Genomic DNA, 16528 nt, shown 5'->3' with positions numbered 1-16528 from the left:
GCACTCATAGTATGCGTTTACCGTAGGCTAGCCATTCGTGCGTAACAAGAGTGCTTATCGACTCCCACCCACTTGTTTCTTTCACGCACAACTATTTTAAAGTTGACAGGGGAGGAGTGTGTCACTGCAAAATCAAGGTAGGTCCTACCGAGATTTGAACTCGGATCGCAGGATTCAGAGTCCTGAGTGCTAACCATTACACCATAGAACCCTTTACAGAGTAATTATTGTAGAGTTCCGATTTTCCTGTCATTTGTACACCGGATAAACAGCAGATTATGAGATTATTGGTTGGCCATGTGAAAAATTCAGCACAAAAAATAGGAAGGTTCTACCGAGATTTGAACTCGGATCACTGGATTCAAAGTCCAGAGTGCTAACCATTACACCATAGAACCATATTCTAAATTCACATGGAAATTGAAAAAAAAAAAATTCTGCGTTTAATTTGCAACAGCGGACTGTCGTTCCTTCACGTGCTGCAAATACTTTCAACTGACAACAATATTTGGACAGCTATATTCTAGTTCCACGAGGCAAATTAATTGACATGGTAGGATCGTCCAAGATTTAAACTCGGATTGTAGGATTCAGAGTCCTGAGTGATAACCTTTACAGCATAGAACCCTGTACTCAATACTCTGTGACGGGTTCAGATTTTACTGTCCTTGGTTCACCGGAAAAACAGATAAAATATTTTCTGGACAGAAACGGTGTCAACTACCAGGCACTCATAGTATGCGTTTACCGTAGGCTAGCCATTCGTGCGTAACAAGAGTGCTTATCGACTCCCACCCACTTGTTTCTTTCACGCACAACTATTTTAAAGTTGACAGGGGAGGAGTGTGTCACTGCAAAATCAAGGTAGGTCCTACCGAGATTTGAACTCGGATCGCAGGATTCAGAGTCCTGAGTGCTAACCATTACACCATAGAACCATTTACAGAGTAATTATTGTAGAGTTCCGATTTTCCTGTCATTTGTACACCGGATAAACAGCAGATTATGAGATTATTGGTTGGCCATGTGAAAAATTCAGCACAAAAAATAGGAAGGTTCTACCGAGATTTGAACTCGGATCACTGGATTCAAAGTCCAGAGTGCTAACCATTACACCATAGAACCATATTCTAAATTCACATGGAAATTGAAAAAAAAAAAAATTCTGCGTTTAATTTGCAACAGCGGACTGTCGTTCCTTCACGTGCTGCAAATACTTTCAACTGACAACAATATTTGGACAGCTATATTCTAGTTCCACGAGGCAAATTAATTGACATGGTAGGATCGTCCAAGATTTAAACTCGGATTGTAGGATTCAGAGTCCTGAGTGATAACCTTTACAGCATAGAACCCTGTACTCAATACTCTGTGACGGGTTCAGATTTTACTGTCCTTGGTTCACCGGAAAAACAGATAAAATATTTTCTGGACAGAAACGGTGTCAACTACCAGGCACTCATAGTATGCGTTTACCGTAGGCTAGCCATTCGTGCGTAACAAGAGTGCTTATCGACTCCCACCCACTTGTTTCTTTCACGCACAACTATTTTAAAGTTGACAGGGAGGAGTGTGTCACTGCAAAATCAAGGTAGGTCCTACCGAGATTTGAACTCGGATCGCAGGATTCAGAGTCCTGAGTGCTAACCATTACACCATAGAACCCTTTACAGAGTAATTATTGTAGAGTTCCGATTTTCCTGTCATTTGTACACCGGATAAACAGCAGATTATGAGATTATTGGTTGGCCATGTGAAAAATTCAGCACAAAAAATAGGAAGGTTCTACCGAGATTTGAACTCGGATCACTGGATTCAAAGTCCAGAGTGCTAACCATTACACCATAGAACCATATTCTAAATTCACATGGAAATTGAAAAAAAAAAATTCTGCGTTTAATTTGCAACAGCGGACTGTCGTTCCTTCACGTGCTGCAAATACTTTCAACTGACAACAATATTTGGACAGCTATATTCTAGTTCCACGAGGCAAATTAATTGACATGGTAGGATCGTCCAAGATTTAAACTCGGATTGTAGGATTCAGAGTCCTGAGTGATAACCTTTACAGCATAGAACCCTGTACTCAATACTCTGTGACGGGTTCAGATTTTACTGTCCTTGGTTCACCGGAAAAACAGATAAAATATTTTCAGGCCTGAAACGGTGTCAACTACCAGGCACTCATAGTATGCGTTTACCGTAGGCTAGCCATTCGTGCGTAACAAGAGTGCTTATCGACTCCCACCCACTTGTTTCTTTCACGCACAACTATTTTAAAGTTGACAGGGGAGGAGTGTGTCACTGCAAAATCAAGGTAGGTCCTACCGAGATTTGAACTCGGATCGCAGGATTCAGAGTCCTGAGTGCTAACCATTACACCATAGAACCATTTACAGAGTAATTATTGTAGAGTTCCGATTTTCCTGTCATTTGTACACCGGATAAACAGCAGATTATGAGATTATTGGTTGGCCATGTGAAAAATTCAGCACAAAAAATAGGAAGGTTCTACCGAGATTTGAACTCGGATCACTGGATTCAAAGTCCAGAGTGCTAACCATTACACCATAGAACCATATTCTAAATTCACATGGAAATTGAAAAAAAAAAAAATTCTGCGTTTAATTTGCAACAGCGGACTGTCGTTCCTTCACGTGCTGCAAATACTTTCAACTGACAACAATATTTGGACAGCTATATTCTAGTTCCACGAGGCAAATTAATTGACATGGTAGGATCGTCCAAGATTTAAACTCGGATTGTAGGATTCAGAGTCCTGAGTGATAACCTTTACAGCATAGAACCCTGTACTCAATACTCTGTGACGGGTTCAGATTTTACTGTCCTTGGTTCACCGGAAAAACAGATAAAATATTTTCTGGACAGAAACGGTATCAAGTACCAGGCACTCATAGTATGCGTTTACCGTAGGCTAGCCATTCGTGCGTAACAAGAGTGCTTATCGACTCCCACCCACTTGTTTCTTTCACGCACAACTATTTTAAAGTTGACAGGGGAGGAGTGTGTCACTGCAAAATCAAGGTAGGTCCTACCGAGATTTGAACTCGGATCGCAGGATTCAGAGTCCTGAGTGCTAACCATTACACCATAGAACCATTACACAGAGTAATTATTGTAGAGTTCCGATTTTCCTGTCATTTGTACACCGGATAAACAGCAGATTATGAGATTATTGGTTGGCCATGTGAAAAATTCAGCACAAAAAATAGGAAGGTTCTACCGAGATTTGAACTCGGATCACTGGATTCAAAGTCCAGAGTGCTAACCATTACACCATAGAACCATATTCTAAATTCACATGGAAATTGAAAAAAAAAAAAAAAATTCTGCGTTTAATTTGCAACAGCGGACTGTCGTTCCTTCACGTGCTGCAAATACTTTCAACTGACAACAATATTTGGACAGCTATATTCTAGTTCCACGAGGCAAATTAATTGACATGGTAGGATCGTCCAAGATTTAAACTCGGATTGTAGGATTCAGAGTCCTGAGTGATAACCTTTACAGCATAGAACCCTGTACTCAATACTCTGTGACGGGTTCAGATTTTACTGTCCTTGGTTCACCGGAAAAACAGAGAAAATATTTTCAGGCCTGAAACGGTGTCAACTACCAGGCACTCATAGTATGCGTTTACCGTAGGCTAGCCATTCGTGCGTAACAAGAGTGCTTATCGACTCCCACCCACTTGTTTCTTTCACGCACAACTATTTTAAAGTTGACAGGGGAGGAGTGTGTCACTGCAAAATCAAGGTAGGTCCTACCGAGATTTGAACTCGGATCGCAGGATTCAGAGTCCTGAGTGCTAACCATTACACCATAGAACCCTTTACAGAGTAATTATTGTAGAGTTCCGATTTTCCTGTCATTTGTACACCGGATAAACAGCAGATTATGAGATTATTGGTTGGCCATGTGAAAAATTCAGCACAAAAAATAGGAAAGGTTCTACCGAGATTTGAACTCGGATCACTGGATTCAAAGTCCAGAGTGCTAACCATTACACCATAGAACCATATTCTAAATTCACTTGGAAATTGAAAAAAAAAAAAAATTCTGCGTTTAATTTGCAACAGCGGACTGTCGTTCCTTCACGTGCTGCAAATACTTTCAACTGACAACAATATTTGGACAGCTATATTCTAGTTCCACGAGGCAAATTAATTGACATGGTAGGATCGTCCAAGATTTAAACTCGGATTGTAGGATTCAGAGTCCTGAGTGATAACCTTTACAGCATAGAACCCTGTACTCAATACTCTGTGACGGGTTCAGATTTTACTGTCCTTGGTTCACCGGAAAAACAGATAAAATATTTTCTGGACAGAAACGGTGTCAACTACCAGGCACTCATAGTATGCGTTTACCGTAGGCTAGCCATTCGTGCGTAACAAGAGTGCTTATCGACTCCCACCCACTTGTTTCTTTCACGCACAACTATTTTAAAGTTGACAGGGGAGGAGTGTGTCACTGCAAAATCAAGGTAGGTCCTACCGAGATTTGAACTCGGATCGCAGGATTCAGAGTCCTGAGTGCTAACCATTACACCATAGAACCATATACAGAGTAATTATTGTAGAGTTCCGATTTTCCTGTCATTTGTACACCGGATAAACAGCAGATTATGAGATTATTGGTTGGCCATGTGAAAAATTCAGCACAAAAAATAGGAAGGTTCTACCGAGATTTCAACTCGGATCACTGGATTCAAAGTCCAGAGTGCTAACCATTACACCATAGAACCATATTCTAAATTCACATGGAAATTGAAAAAAAAAAATTCTGCGTTTAATTTGCAACAGCGGACTGTCGTTCCTTCACGTGCTGCAAATACTTTCAACTGACAACAATATTTGGACAGCTATATTCTAGTTCCACGAGGCAAATTAATTGACATGGTAGGATCGTCCAAGATTTAAACTCGGATTGTAGGATTCAGAGTCCTGAGTGATAACCTTTACAGCATAGAACCCTGTACTCAATACTCTGTGACGGGTTCAGATTTTACTGTCCTTGGTTCACCGGAAAAACAGATAAAATATTTTCAGGCCTGAAACGGTGTCAACTACCAGGCACTCATAGTATGCGTTTACCGTAGGCTAGCCATTCGTGCGTAACAAGAGTGCTTATCGACTCCCACCCACTTGTTTCTTTCACGCACAACTATTTTAAAGTTGACAGGGGAGGAGTGTGTCACTGCAAAATCAAGGTAGGTCCTACCGAGATTTGAACTCGGATCGCAGGATTCAGAGTCCTGAGTGCTAACCATTACACCATAGAACCATTTACAGAGTAATTATTGTAGAGTTCCGATTTTCCTGTCATTTGTACACCGGATAAACAGCAGATTATGAGATTATTGGTTGGCCATGTGAAAAATTCAGCACAAAAAATAGGAAGGTTCTACCGAGATTTGAACTCGGATCACTGGATTCAAAGTCCAGAGTGCTAACCATTACACCATAGAACCATATTCTAAATTCACATGGAAATTGAAAAAAAAAAATTCTGCGTTTAATTTGCAACAGCGGACTGTCGTTCCTTCACGTGCTGCAAATACTTTCAACTGACAACAATATTTGGACAGCTATATTCTAGTTCCACGAGGCAAATTAATTGACATGGTAGGATCGTCCAAGATTTAAACTCGGATTGTAGGATTCAGAGTCCTGAGTGATAACCTTTACAGCATAGAACCCTGTACTCAATACTCTGTGACGGGTTCAGATTTTACTGTCCTTGGTTCACCGGAAAAACAGATAAAATATTTTCTGGACAGAAACGGTGTCAACTACCAGGCACTCATAGTATGCGTTTACCGTAGGCTAGCCATTCGTGCGTAACAAGAGTGCTTATCGACTCCCACCCACTTGTTTCTTTCACGCACAACTATTTTAAAGTTGACAGGGGAGGAGTGTGTCACTGCAAAATCAAGGTAGGTCCTACCGAGATTTGAACTCGGATCGCAGGATTCAGAGTCCTGAGTGCTAACCATTACACCATAGAACCCTTTACAGAGTAATTATTGTAGAGTTCCGATTTTCCTGTCATTTGTACACCGGATAAACAGCAGATTATGAGATTATTGGTTGGCCATGTGAAAAATTCAGCACAAAAAATAGGAAGGTTCTACCGAGATTTGAACTCGGATCACTGGATTCAAAGTCCAGAGTGCTAACCATTACACCATAGAACCATATTCTAAATTCACATGGAAATTGAAAAAAAAAAAAAAATCTGCGTTTAATTTGCAACAGCGGACTGTCGTTCCTTCACGTGCTGCAAATACTTTCAACTGACAACAATATTTGGACAGCTATATTCTAGTTCCACGAGGCAAATTAATTGACATGGTAGGATCGTCCAAGATTTAAACTCGGATTGTAGGATTCAGAGTCCTGAGTGATAACCTTTACAGCATAGAACCCTGTACTCAATACTCTGTGACGGGTTCAGATTTTACTGTCCTTGGTTCACCGGAAAAACAGATAAAATATTTTCAGGCCTGAAACGGTGTCAACTACCAGGCACTCATAGTATGCGTTTACCGTAGGCTAGCCATTCGTGCGTAACAAGAGTGCTTATCGACTCCCACCCACTTGTTTCTTTCACGCACAACTATTTTAAAGTTGACAGGGGAGGAGTGTGTCACTGCAAAATCAAGGTAGGTCCTACCGAGATTTGAACTCGGATCGCAGGATTCAGAGTCCTGAGTGCTAACCATTACACCATAGAACCATTTACAGAGTAATTATTGTAGAGTTCCGATTTTCCTGTCATTTGTACACCGGATAAACAGCAGATTATGAGATTATTGGTTGGCCATGTGAAAAATTCAGCACAAAAAATAGGAAGGTTCTACCGAGATTTGAACTCGGATCACTGGATTCAAAGTCCAGAGTGCTAACCATTACACCATAGAACCATATTCTAAATTCACATGGAAATTGAAAAAAAAAAAAAAATTCTGCGTTTAATTTGCAACAGCGGACTGTCGTTCCTTCACGTGCTGCAAATACTTTCAACTGACAACAATATTTGGACAGCTATATTCTAGTTCCACGAGGCAAATTAATTGACATGGTAGGATCGTCCAAGATTTAAACTCGGATTGTAGGATTCAGAGTCCTGAGTGATAACCTTTACAGCATAGAACCCTGTACTCAATACTCTGTGACGGGTTCAGATTTTACTGTCCTTGGTTCACCGGAAAAACAGATAAAATATTTTCTGGACAGAAACGGTGTCAACTACCAGGCACTCATAGTATGCGTTTACCGTAGGCTAGCCATTCGTGCGTAACAAGAGTGCTTATCGACTCCCACCCACTTGTTTCTTTCACGCACAACTATTTTAAAGTTGACAGGGGAGGAGTGTGTCACTGCAAAATCAAGGTAGGTCCTACCGAGATTTGAACTCGGATCGCAGGATTCAGAGTCCTGAGTGCTAACCATTACACCATAGAACCCTTTACAGAGTAATTATTGTAGAGTTCCGATTTTCCTGTCATTTGTACACCGGATAAACAGCAGATTATGAGATTATTGGTTGGCCATGTGAAAAATTCAGCACAAAAAATAGGAAGGTTCTACCGAGATTTGAACTCGGATCACTGGATTCAAAGTCCAGAGTGCTAACCATTACACCATAGAACCATATTCTAAATTCACATGGAAATTGAAAAAAAAAAAAATTCTGCGTTTAATTTGCAACAGCGGACTGTCGTTCCTTCACGTGCTGCAAATACTTTCAACTGACAACAATATTTGGACAGCTATATTCTAGTTCCACGAGGCAAATTAATTGACATGGTAGGATCGTCCAAGATTTAAACTCGGATTGTAGGATTCAGAGTCCTGAGTGATAACCTTTACAGCATAGAACCCTGTACTCAATACTCTGTGACGGGTTCAGATTTTACTGTCCTTGGTTCACCGGAAAAACATTTTCAGGCCTGAAACGGTGTCAACTACCAGGCACTCATAGTATGCGTTTACCGTAGGCTAGCCATTCGTGCGTAACAAGAGTGCTTATCGACTCCCACCCACTTGTTTCTTTCACGCACAACTATTTTAAAGTTGACAGGGGAGGAGTGTGTCACTGCAAAATCAAGGTAGGTCCTACCGAGATTTGAACTCGGATCGCAGGATTCAGAGTCCTGAGTGCTAACCATTACACCATAGAACCATTTACAGAGTAATTATTGTAGAGTTCCGATTTTCCTGTCATTTGTACACCGGATAAACAGCAGATTATGAGATTATTGGTTGGCCATGTGAAAAATTCAGCACAAAAAATAGGAAGGTTCTACCGAGATTTGAACTCGGATCACTGGATTCAAAGTCCAGAGTGCTAACCATTACACCATAGAACCATATTCTAAATTCACATGGAAATTGAAAAAAAAAAATTCTGCGTTTAATTTGCAACAGCGGACTGTCGTCTCCTTCACGTGCTGCAAATACTTTCAACTGACAACAATATTTGGACAGCTATATTCTAGTTCCACGAGGCAAATTAATTGACATGGTAGGATCGTCCAAGATTTAAACTCGGATTGTAGGATTCAGAGTCCTGAGTGATAACCTTTACAGCATAGAACCCTGTACTCAATACTCTGTGACGGGTTCAGATTTTACTGTCCTTGGTTCACCGGAAAAACAGATAAAATATTTTCTGGACAGAAACGGTGTCAACTACCAGGCACTCATAGTATGCGTTTACCGTAGGCTAGCCATTCGTGCGTAACAAGAGTGCTTATCGACTCCCACCCACTTGTTTCTTTCACGCACAACTATTTTAAAGTTGACAGGGGAGGAGTGTGTCACTGCAAAATCAAGGTAGGTCCTACCGAGATTTGAACTCGGATCGCAGGATTCAGAGTCCTGAGTGCTAACCATTACACCATAGAACCCTTTACAGAGTAATTATTGTAGAGTTCCGATTTTCCTGTCATTTGTACACCGGATAAACAGCAGATTATGAGATTATTGGTTGGCCATGTGAAAAATTCAGCACAAAAAATAGGAAGGTTCTACCGAGATTTGAACTCGGATCACTGGATTCAAAGTCCAGAGTGCTAACCATTACACCATAGAACCATATTCTAAATTCACATGGAAATTGAAAAAAAAAAATTCTGCGTTTAATTTGCAACAGCGGACTGTCGTTCCTTCACGTGCTGCAAATACTTTCAACTGACAACAATATTTGGACAGCTATATTCTAGTTCCACGAGGCAAATTAATTGACATGGTAGGATCGTCCAAGATTTAAACTCGGATTGTAGGATTCAGAGTCCTGAGTGATAACCTTTACAGCATAGAACCCTGTACTCAATACTCTGTGACGGGTTCAGATTTTACTGTCCTTGGTTCACCGGAAAAACAGATAAAATATTTTCTGGACAGAAACGGTGTCAACTACCAGGCACTCATAGTATGCTTTTACCGTAGGCTAGCCATTCGTGCGTAACAAGAGTGCTTATCGACTCCCACCCACTTGTTTCTTTCACGCACAACTATTTTAAAGTTGACAGGGGAGGAGTGTGTCACTGCAAAATCATGGTAGGTCCTACCAAGATTTGAAATCGGATCACAGGATTCAGAGTCCTGAGTGCTAACCATTACACCATAGAACCATTACAGAGTAATTATTGTAGAGTTCCGATTTTCCTGTCATTTGTACACCGGATAAACAGCAGATTATGAGATTATTGGTTGGCCATGTGAAAAATTCAGCACAAAAAATAGGAAGGTTCTACCGAGATTTGAACTCGGATCACTGGATTCAAAGTCCAGAGTGCTAACCATTACACCATAGAACCATATTCTAAATTCACATGGAAATTGAAAAAAAAAAAAATTCTGCGTTTAATTTGCAACAGCGGACTGTCGTTCCTTCACGTGCTGCAAATACTTTCAACTGACAACAATATTTGGACAGCTATATTCTAGTTCCACGAGGCAAATTAATTGACATGGTAGGATCGTCCAAGATTTAAACTCGGATTGTAGGATTCAGAGTCCTGAGTGATAACCTTTACAGCATAGAACCCTGTACTCAATACTCTGTGACGGGTTCAGATTTTACTGTCCTTGGTTCACCGGAAAAACAGATAAAATATTTTCAGGCCTGAAACGGTGTCAACTACCAGGCACTCATAGTATGCGTTTACCGTAGGCTAGCCATTCGTGCGTAACAAGAGTGCTTATCGACTCCCACCCACTTGTTTCTTTCACGCACAACTATTTTAAAGTTGACAGGGGAGGAGTGTGTCACTGCAAAATCAAGGTAGGTCCTACCGAGATTTGAACTCGGATCACAGGATTCAGAGTCCTGAGTGCTAACCATTACACCATAGAACCATATACAGAGTAATTATTGTAGAGTTCCGATTTTCCTGTCATTTGTACACCGGATAAACAGCAGATTATGAGATTATTGGTTGGCCATGTGAAAAATTCAGCACAAAAAATAGGAAGGTTCTACCGAGATTTGAACTCGGATCACTGGATTCAAAGTCCAGAGTGCTAACCATTACACCATAGAACCATATTCTAAATTCACATGGAAATTGAAAAAAAAAAAAATTCTGCGTTTAATTTGCAACAGCGGACTGTCGTTCCTTCACGTGCTGCAAATACTTTCAACTGACAACAATATTTGGACAGCTATATTCTAGTTCCACGAGGCAAATTAATTGACATGGTAGGATCGTCCAAGATTTAAACTCGGATTGTAGGATTCAGAGTCCTGAGTGATAACCTTTACAGCATAGAACCCTGTACTCAATACTCTGTGACGGGTTCAGATTTTACTGTCCTTGGTTCACCGGAAAAACAGATAAAATATTTTCTGGACAGAAACGGTGTCAACTACCAGGCACTCATAGTATGCGTTTACCGTAGGCTAGCCATTCGTGCGTAACAAGAGTGCTTATCGATCCCACCCACTTGTTTCTTTCACGCACAACTATTTTAAAGTTGACAGGGAGGAGTGTGTCACTGCAAAATCAAGGTAGGTCCTACCGAGATTTGAACTCGGATCACAGGATTCAGAGTCCTGAGTGCTAACCATTACACCATAGAACCATTATACAGAGTAATTATTGTAGAGTTCCGATTTTCCTGTCATTTGTACACCGGATAAACAGCAGATTATGAGATTATTGGTTGGCCATGTGAAAAATTCAGCACAAAAAATAGGAAGGTTCTACCGAGATTTCAACTCGGATCACTGGATTCAAAGTCCAGAGTGCTAACCATTACACCATAGAACCATATTCTAAATTCACATGGAAATTGAAAAAAAAAAAAAAATTCTGCGTTTAATTTGCAACAGCGGACTGTCGTTCCTTCACGTGCTGCAAATACTTTCAACTGACAACAATATTTGGACAGCTATATTCTAGTTCCACGAGGCAAATTAATTGACATGGTAGGATTCCAAGATTTAAACTCGGATTGTAGGATTCAGAGTCCTGAGTGATAACCTTTACAGCATAGAACCCTGTACTCAATACTCTGTGACGGGTTCAGATTTTACTGTCCTTGGTTCACCGGAAAAACAGATAAAATATTTTCAGGCCTGAAACGGTGTCAACTACCAGGCACTCATAGTATGCGTTTACCGTAGGCTAGCCATTCGTGCGTAACAAGAGTGCTTATCGACTCCCACCCACTTGTTTCTTTCACGCACAACTATTTTAAAGTTGACAGGGGAGGAGTGTGTCACTGCAAAATCAAGGTAGGTCCTACCGAGATTTGAACTCGGATCGCAGGATTCAGAGTCCTGAGTGCTAACCATTACACCATAGAACCATTTACAGAGTAATTATTGTAGAGTTTATTGTAGAGTTCCGATTTTCCTGTCATTTGTACACCGGATAAACAGCAGATTATGAGATTATTGGTTGGCCATGTGAAAAATTCAGCACAAAAAATAGGAAGGTTCTACCGAGATTTGAACTCGGATCACTGGATTCAAAGTCCAGAGTGCTAACCATTACACCATAGAACCATATTCTAAATTCACATGGAAATTGAAAAAAAAAAAAAAAAAATTCTGCGTTTAATTTGCAACAGCGGACTGTCGTTCCTTCACGTGCTGCAAATACTTTCAACTGACAACAATATTTGGACAGCTATATTCTAGTTCCACGAGGCAAATTAATTGACATGGTAGGATCGTCCAAGATTTAAACTCGGATTGTAGGATTCAGAGTCCTGAGTGATAACCTTTACAGCATAGAACCCTGTACTCAATACTCTGTGACGGGTTCAGATTTTACTGTCCTTGGTTCACCGGAAAAACAGATAAAATATTTTCTGGACAGAAACGGTGTCAACTACCAGGCACTCATAGTATGCGTTTACCGTAGGCTAGCCATTCGTGCGTAACAAGAGTGCTTATCGACTCCCACCCACTTGTTTCTTTCACGCACAACTATTTTAAAGTTGACAGGGGAGGAGTGTGTCACTGCAAAATCAAGGTAGGTCCTACCGAGATTTGAACTCGGATCGCAGGATTCAGAGTCCTGAGTGCTAACCATTACACCATAGAACCATTATACAGAGTAATTATTGTAGAGTTCCGATTTTCCTGTCATTTGTACACCGGATAAACAGCAGATTATGAGATTATTGGTTGGCCATGTGAAAAATTCAGCACAAAAAATAGGAAGGTTCTACCGAGATTTGAACTCGGATCACTGGATTCAAAGTCCAGAGTGCTAACCATTACACCATAGAACCATATTCTAAATTCACATGGAAATTGAAAAAAAAAAAAATTCTGCGTTTAATTTGCAACAGCGGACTGTCGTTCCTTCACGTGCTGCAAATACTTTCAACTGACAACAATATTTGGACAGCTATATTCTAGTTCCACGAGGCAAATTAATTGACATGGTAGGATCGTCCAAGATTTAAACTCGGATTGTAGGATTCAGAGTCCTGAGTGATAACCTTTACAGCATAGAACCCTGTACTCAATACTCTGTGACGGGTTCAGATTTTACTGTCCTTGGTTCACCGGAAAAACAGATAAAATATTTTCTGGACAGAAACGGTGTCAACTACCAGGCACTCATAGTATGCGTTTTACCGTAGGCTAGCCATTCGTGCGTAACAAGAGTGCTTATCGACTCCCACCAACTTGTTTCTTTCACGCACAACTATTTTAAAGTTGACAGGGGAGGAGTGTGTCACTGCAAAATCAAGGTAGGTCCTACCGAGATTTGAACTCGGATCGCAGGATTCAGAGTCCTGAGTGCTAACCATTACACCATAGAACCATATACAGAGTAATTATTGTAGAGTTCCGATTTTCCTGTCATTTGTACACCGGATAAACAGCAGATTATGAGATTATTGGTTGGCCATGTGAAAAATTCAGCACAAAAAATAGGAAGGTTCTACCGAGATTTCAACTCGGATCACTGGATTCAAAGTCCAGAGTGCTAACCATTACACCATAGAACCATATTCTAAATTCACATGGAAATTGAAAAAAAAAAAAAAAAAAAATCTGCGTTTAATTTGCAACAGCGGACTGTCGTTCCTTCACGTGCTGCAAATACTTTCAACTGACAACAATATTTGGACAGCTATATTCTAGTTCCACGAGGCAAATTAATTGACATGGTAGGATCGTCCAAGATTTAAACTCGGATTGTAGGATTCAGAGTCCTGAGTGATAACCTTTACAGCATAGAACCCTGTACTCAATACTCTGTGACGGGTTCAGATTTTACTGTCCTTGGTTCACCGGAAAAACAGATAAAATATTTTCAGGCCTGAAACGGTGTCAACTACCAGGCACTCATAGTATGCGTTTACCGTAGGCTAGCCATTCGTGCGTAACAAGAGTGCTTATCGACTCCCACCCACTTGTTTCTTTCACGCACAACTATTTTAAAGTTGACAGGGGAGGAGTGTGTCACTGCAAAATCAAGGTAGGTCCTACCGAGATTTGAACTCGGATCACAGGATTCAGAGTCCTGAGTGCTAACCATTACACCATAGAACCATATACAGAGTAATTATTGTAGAGTTCCGATTTTCCTGTCATTTGTACACCGGATAAACAGCAGATTATGAGATTATTGGTTGGCCATGTGAAAAATTCAGCACAAAAAATAGGAAGGTTCTACCGAGATTTGAACTCGGATCACTGGATTCAAAGTCCAGAGTGCTAACCATTACACCATAGAACCATATTCTAAATTCACATGGAAATTGAAAAAAAAAAATTCTGCGTTTAATTTGCAACAGCGGACTGTCGTTCCTTCACGTGCTGCAAATACTTTCAACTGACAACAATATTTGGACAGCTATATTCTAGTTCCACGAGGCAAATTAATTGACATGGTAGGATCGTCCAAGATTTAAACTCGGATTGTAGGATTCAGAGTCCTGAGTGATAACCTTTACAGCATAGAACCCTGTACTCAATACTCTGTGACGGGTTCAGATTTTACTGTCCTTGGTTCACCGGAAAAACAGATAAAATATTTTCTGGACAGAAACGGTGTCAACTACCAGGCACTCATAGTATGCGTTTACCGTAGGCTAGCCATTCGTGCGTAACAAGAGTGCTTATCGACTCCCACCCACTTGTTTCTTTCACGCACAACTATTTTAAAGTTGACAGGGGAGGAGTGTGTCACTGCAAAATCAAGGTAGGTCCTACCGAGATTTGAACTCGGATCACAGGATTCAGAGTCCTGAGTGCTAACCATTACACCATAGAACCATATACAGAGTAATTATTGTAGAGTTCCGATTTTCCTGTCATTTGTACACCGGATAAACAGCAGATTATGAGATTATTGGTTGGCCATGTGAAAAATTCAGCACAAAAAATAGGAAGGTTCTACCGAGATTTCAACTCGGATCACTGGATTCAAAGTCCAGAGTGCTAACCATTACACCATAGAACCATTTTCTAAATTCACATGGAAATTGAAGGACTGTCGTTCCTTCACGTGCTGCAAATACTTTCAACTGACAACAATATTTGGACAGCTATATTCTAGTTCCACGAGGCAAATTAATTGACATGGTAGGATCGTCCAAGATTTAACTCGGATTGTAGGATTCAGAGTCCTGAGTAATAACCTTTACAGCATAGAACCCTGTACTCAATACTCTGTGACGGGTTCAGATTTTACTGTCCTTGGTTCACCGGAAAAACAGATAAAAATGTTTAGGCCTGAAACGGTGTCAACTACCAGGCACTCATAGTATGCGTTTACCGTAGGCTAGCCATTCGTGCGTAACAAGAGTGCTTATCGACTCCCACCCACTTGTTTCTTTCACGCACAACTATTTTAAAGTTGACAGGGGAGGAGTGTGTCACTGCAAAATCAAGGTAGGTCCTACCGAGATTTGAACTCGGATCGCAGGATTCAGAGTCCTGAGTGCTAACCATTACACCATAGAACCATTACAGAGTAATTATTGTAGAGTTCCGATTTTCCTGTCATTTGTACACCGGATAAACAGCAGATTATGAGATTATTGGTTGGCCATGTGAAAAATTCAGCACAAAAAATAGGAAGGTTCTACCGAGATTTGAACTCGGATCACTGGATTCAAAGTCCAGAGTGCTAACCATTACACCATAGAACCATATTCTAAATTCACATGGAAATTGAAAAAAAAAAAAAAATTCTGCGTTTAATTTGCAACAGCGGACTGTCGTTCCTTCACGTGCTGCAAATACTTTCAACTGACAACAATATTTGGACAGCTATATTCTAGTTCCACGAGGCAAATTAATTGACATGGTAGGATCGTCCAAGATTTAAACTCGGATTGTAGGATTCAGAGTCCTGAGTGATAACCTTTACAGCATAGAACCCTGTACTCAATACTCTGTGACGGGTTCAGATTTTACTGTCCTTGGTTCACCGGAAAAACAGATAAAATATTTTCTGGACAGAAACGGTGTCAACTACCAGGCACTCATAGTATGCGTTTACCGTAGGCTAGCCATTCGTGCGTAACAAGAGTGCTTATCGACTCCCACCCACTTGTTTCTTTCACGCACAACTATTTTAAAGTTGACAGGGGAGGAGTGTGTCACTGCAAAATCAAGGTAGGTCCTACCGAGATTTGAACTCGGATCGCAGGATTCAGAGTCCTGAGTGCTAACCATTACACCATATAACCCTTTACAGAGTAATTATTGTAGAGTTCCGATTTTCCTGTCATTTGTACACCGGATAAACAGCAGATTATGAGATTATTGGTTGGCCATGTGAAAAATTCAGCACAAAAAATAGGAAGGTTCTACCGAGATTTGAACTCGGATCACTGGATTCAAAGTCCAGAGTGCTAACCATTACACCATAGAACCATGTTCTAAATTCACTTGGAAATTGAAAAAAAAAAAAAATTCTGCGTTTAATTTGCAACAGCGGACTGTCGTTCCTTCACGCTGCAAATACTTTCAACTGACAACAATATTTGGACAGCTATATTCTAGTTCCACGAGG

General features: G+C 40.6%; 45 non-coding genes across 45 annotated transcripts; all 45 read right to left on the bottom strand.

Moving 5' to 3' along the window:
- Positions 1-139: 139 nt before the first annotated feature.
- trnaq-cug lies at positions 140-211 on the bottom strand. The gene has a single exon. It is a non-coding gene; the product is annotated as a tRNA-Gln (tRNA).
- Positions 212-326: 115 nt separating this feature from the next.
- trnaq-uug lies at positions 327-398 on the bottom strand. The gene has a single exon. It is a non-coding gene; the product is annotated as a tRNA-Gln (tRNA).
- A 468-nt stretch (positions 399-866) lies between these two features.
- On the bottom strand, positions 867-938 carry trnaq-cug. The gene has a single exon. It is a non-coding gene; the product is annotated as a tRNA-Gln (tRNA).
- Positions 939-1053: 115 nt separating this feature from the next.
- Positions 1054-1125, bottom strand: trnaq-uug. Its single transcript has one exon. It is a non-coding gene; the product is annotated as a tRNA-Gln (tRNA).
- Positions 1126-1593: 468 nt separating this feature from the next.
- Positions 1594-1665, bottom strand: trnaq-cug. Its single transcript has one exon. It is a non-coding gene; the product is annotated as a tRNA-Gln (tRNA).
- Positions 1666-1780: 115 nt separating this feature from the next.
- Positions 1781-1852, bottom strand: trnaq-uug. The gene has a single exon. It is a non-coding gene; the product is annotated as a tRNA-Gln (tRNA).
- A 467-nt stretch (positions 1853-2319) lies between these two features.
- On the bottom strand, positions 2320-2391 carry trnaq-cug. Its single transcript has one exon. It is a non-coding gene; the product is annotated as a tRNA-Gln (tRNA).
- Positions 2392-2506: 115 nt separating this feature from the next.
- trnaq-uug lies at positions 2507-2578 on the bottom strand. The gene has a single exon. It is a non-coding gene; the product is annotated as a tRNA-Gln (tRNA).
- Positions 2579-3047: 469 nt separating this feature from the next.
- trnaq-cug lies at positions 3048-3119 on the bottom strand. The gene has a single exon. It is a non-coding gene; the product is annotated as a tRNA-Gln (tRNA).
- A 116-nt stretch (positions 3120-3235) lies between these two features.
- trnaq-uug lies at positions 3236-3307 on the bottom strand. Its single transcript has one exon. It is a non-coding gene; the product is annotated as a tRNA-Gln (tRNA).
- Positions 3308-3779: 472 nt separating this feature from the next.
- On the bottom strand, positions 3780-3851 carry trnaq-cug. The gene has a single exon. It is a non-coding gene; the product is annotated as a tRNA-Gln (tRNA).
- Positions 3852-3967: 116 nt separating this feature from the next.
- On the bottom strand, positions 3968-4039 carry trnaq-uug. Its single transcript has one exon. It is a non-coding gene; the product is annotated as a tRNA-Gln (tRNA).
- Positions 4040-4509: 470 nt separating this feature from the next.
- trnaq-cug lies at positions 4510-4581 on the bottom strand. Its single transcript has one exon. It is a non-coding gene; the product is annotated as a tRNA-Gln (tRNA).
- A 115-nt stretch (positions 4582-4696) lies between these two features.
- Positions 4697-4768, bottom strand: trnaq-uug. The gene has a single exon. It is a non-coding gene; the product is annotated as a tRNA-Gln (tRNA).
- A 467-nt stretch (positions 4769-5235) lies between these two features.
- trnaq-cug lies at positions 5236-5307 on the bottom strand. The gene has a single exon. It is a non-coding gene; the product is annotated as a tRNA-Gln (tRNA).
- A 115-nt stretch (positions 5308-5422) lies between these two features.
- trnaq-uug lies at positions 5423-5494 on the bottom strand. The gene has a single exon. It is a non-coding gene; the product is annotated as a tRNA-Gln (tRNA).
- Positions 5495-5961: 467 nt separating this feature from the next.
- trnaq-cug lies at positions 5962-6033 on the bottom strand. Its single transcript has one exon. It is a non-coding gene; the product is annotated as a tRNA-Gln (tRNA).
- A 115-nt stretch (positions 6034-6148) lies between these two features.
- trnaq-uug lies at positions 6149-6220 on the bottom strand. The gene has a single exon. It is a non-coding gene; the product is annotated as a tRNA-Gln (tRNA).
- A 470-nt stretch (positions 6221-6690) lies between these two features.
- Positions 6691-6762, bottom strand: trnaq-cug. The gene has a single exon. It is a non-coding gene; the product is annotated as a tRNA-Gln (tRNA).
- Positions 6763-6877: 115 nt separating this feature from the next.
- On the bottom strand, positions 6878-6949 carry trnaq-uug. The gene has a single exon. It is a non-coding gene; the product is annotated as a tRNA-Gln (tRNA).
- A 471-nt stretch (positions 6950-7420) lies between these two features.
- Positions 7421-7492, bottom strand: trnaq-cug. The gene has a single exon. It is a non-coding gene; the product is annotated as a tRNA-Gln (tRNA).
- A 115-nt stretch (positions 7493-7607) lies between these two features.
- On the bottom strand, positions 7608-7679 carry trnaq-uug. Its single transcript has one exon. It is a non-coding gene; the product is annotated as a tRNA-Gln (tRNA).
- A 460-nt stretch (positions 7680-8139) lies between these two features.
- Positions 8140-8211, bottom strand: trnaq-cug. Its single transcript has one exon. It is a non-coding gene; the product is annotated as a tRNA-Gln (tRNA).
- Positions 8212-8326: 115 nt separating this feature from the next.
- trnaq-uug lies at positions 8327-8398 on the bottom strand. The gene has a single exon. It is a non-coding gene; the product is annotated as a tRNA-Gln (tRNA).
- Positions 8399-8866: 468 nt separating this feature from the next.
- trnaq-cug lies at positions 8867-8938 on the bottom strand. Its single transcript has one exon. It is a non-coding gene; the product is annotated as a tRNA-Gln (tRNA).
- A 115-nt stretch (positions 8939-9053) lies between these two features.
- On the bottom strand, positions 9054-9125 carry trnaq-uug. The gene has a single exon. It is a non-coding gene; the product is annotated as a tRNA-Gln (tRNA).
- A 653-nt stretch (positions 9126-9778) lies between these two features.
- On the bottom strand, positions 9779-9850 carry trnaq-uug. The gene has a single exon. It is a non-coding gene; the product is annotated as a tRNA-Gln (tRNA).
- A 469-nt stretch (positions 9851-10319) lies between these two features.
- Positions 10320-10391, bottom strand: trnaq-cug. The gene has a single exon. It is a non-coding gene; the product is annotated as a tRNA-Gln (tRNA).
- Positions 10392-10506: 115 nt separating this feature from the next.
- On the bottom strand, positions 10507-10578 carry trnaq-uug. Its single transcript has one exon. It is a non-coding gene; the product is annotated as a tRNA-Gln (tRNA).
- Positions 10579-11045: 467 nt separating this feature from the next.
- trnaq-cug lies at positions 11046-11117 on the bottom strand. The gene has a single exon. It is a non-coding gene; the product is annotated as a tRNA-Gln (tRNA).
- Positions 11118-11233: 116 nt separating this feature from the next.
- On the bottom strand, positions 11234-11305 carry trnaq-uug. The gene has a single exon. It is a non-coding gene; the product is annotated as a tRNA-Gln (tRNA).
- Positions 11306-11774: 469 nt separating this feature from the next.
- On the bottom strand, positions 11775-11846 carry trnaq-cug. The gene has a single exon. It is a non-coding gene; the product is annotated as a tRNA-Gln (tRNA).
- Positions 11847-11973: 127 nt separating this feature from the next.
- On the bottom strand, positions 11974-12045 carry trnaq-uug. Its single transcript has one exon. It is a non-coding gene; the product is annotated as a tRNA-Gln (tRNA).
- A 474-nt stretch (positions 12046-12519) lies between these two features.
- On the bottom strand, positions 12520-12591 carry trnaq-cug. The gene has a single exon. It is a non-coding gene; the product is annotated as a tRNA-Gln (tRNA).
- A 116-nt stretch (positions 12592-12707) lies between these two features.
- Positions 12708-12779, bottom strand: trnaq-uug. The gene has a single exon. It is a non-coding gene; the product is annotated as a tRNA-Gln (tRNA).
- A 470-nt stretch (positions 12780-13249) lies between these two features.
- Positions 13250-13321, bottom strand: trnaq-cug. The gene has a single exon. It is a non-coding gene; the product is annotated as a tRNA-Gln (tRNA).
- A 115-nt stretch (positions 13322-13436) lies between these two features.
- Positions 13437-13508, bottom strand: trnaq-uug. The gene has a single exon. It is a non-coding gene; the product is annotated as a tRNA-Gln (tRNA).
- Positions 13509-13983: 475 nt separating this feature from the next.
- Positions 13984-14055, bottom strand: trnaq-cug. Its single transcript has one exon. It is a non-coding gene; the product is annotated as a tRNA-Gln (tRNA).
- A 115-nt stretch (positions 14056-14170) lies between these two features.
- On the bottom strand, positions 14171-14242 carry trnaq-uug. The gene has a single exon. It is a non-coding gene; the product is annotated as a tRNA-Gln (tRNA).
- Positions 14243-14709: 467 nt separating this feature from the next.
- trnaq-cug lies at positions 14710-14781 on the bottom strand. Its single transcript has one exon. It is a non-coding gene; the product is annotated as a tRNA-Gln (tRNA).
- A 115-nt stretch (positions 14782-14896) lies between these two features.
- Positions 14897-14968, bottom strand: trnaq-uug. Its single transcript has one exon. It is a non-coding gene; the product is annotated as a tRNA-Gln (tRNA).
- A 433-nt stretch (positions 14969-15401) lies between these two features.
- Positions 15402-15473, bottom strand: trnaq-cug. The gene has a single exon. It is a non-coding gene; the product is annotated as a tRNA-Gln (tRNA).
- A 114-nt stretch (positions 15474-15587) lies between these two features.
- Positions 15588-15659, bottom strand: trnaq-uug. The gene has a single exon. It is a non-coding gene; the product is annotated as a tRNA-Gln (tRNA).
- Positions 15660-16130: 471 nt separating this feature from the next.
- trnaq-cug lies at positions 16131-16202 on the bottom strand. The gene has a single exon. It is a non-coding gene; the product is annotated as a tRNA-Gln (tRNA).
- A 115-nt stretch (positions 16203-16317) lies between these two features.
- trnaq-uug lies at positions 16318-16389 on the bottom strand. Its single transcript has one exon. It is a non-coding gene; the product is annotated as a tRNA-Gln (tRNA).
- Positions 16390-16528: the final 139 nt, after the last annotated feature.

This window comes from Oncorhynchus tshawytscha, unplaced genomic scaffold, assembly GCF_018296145.1.
Source record: "Oncorhynchus tshawytscha isolate Ot180627B unplaced genomic scaffold, Otsh_v2.0 Un_contig_9777_pilon_pilon, whole genome shotgun sequence".
Lineage (NCBI taxonomy): Eukaryota > Metazoa > Chordata > Actinopteri > Salmoniformes > Salmonidae > Oncorhynchus > Oncorhynchus tshawytscha.
The sequence above is the reverse complement of the archived record's forward strand: the minus strand, read 5'-3'. Positions and strand labels throughout refer to the sequence as shown.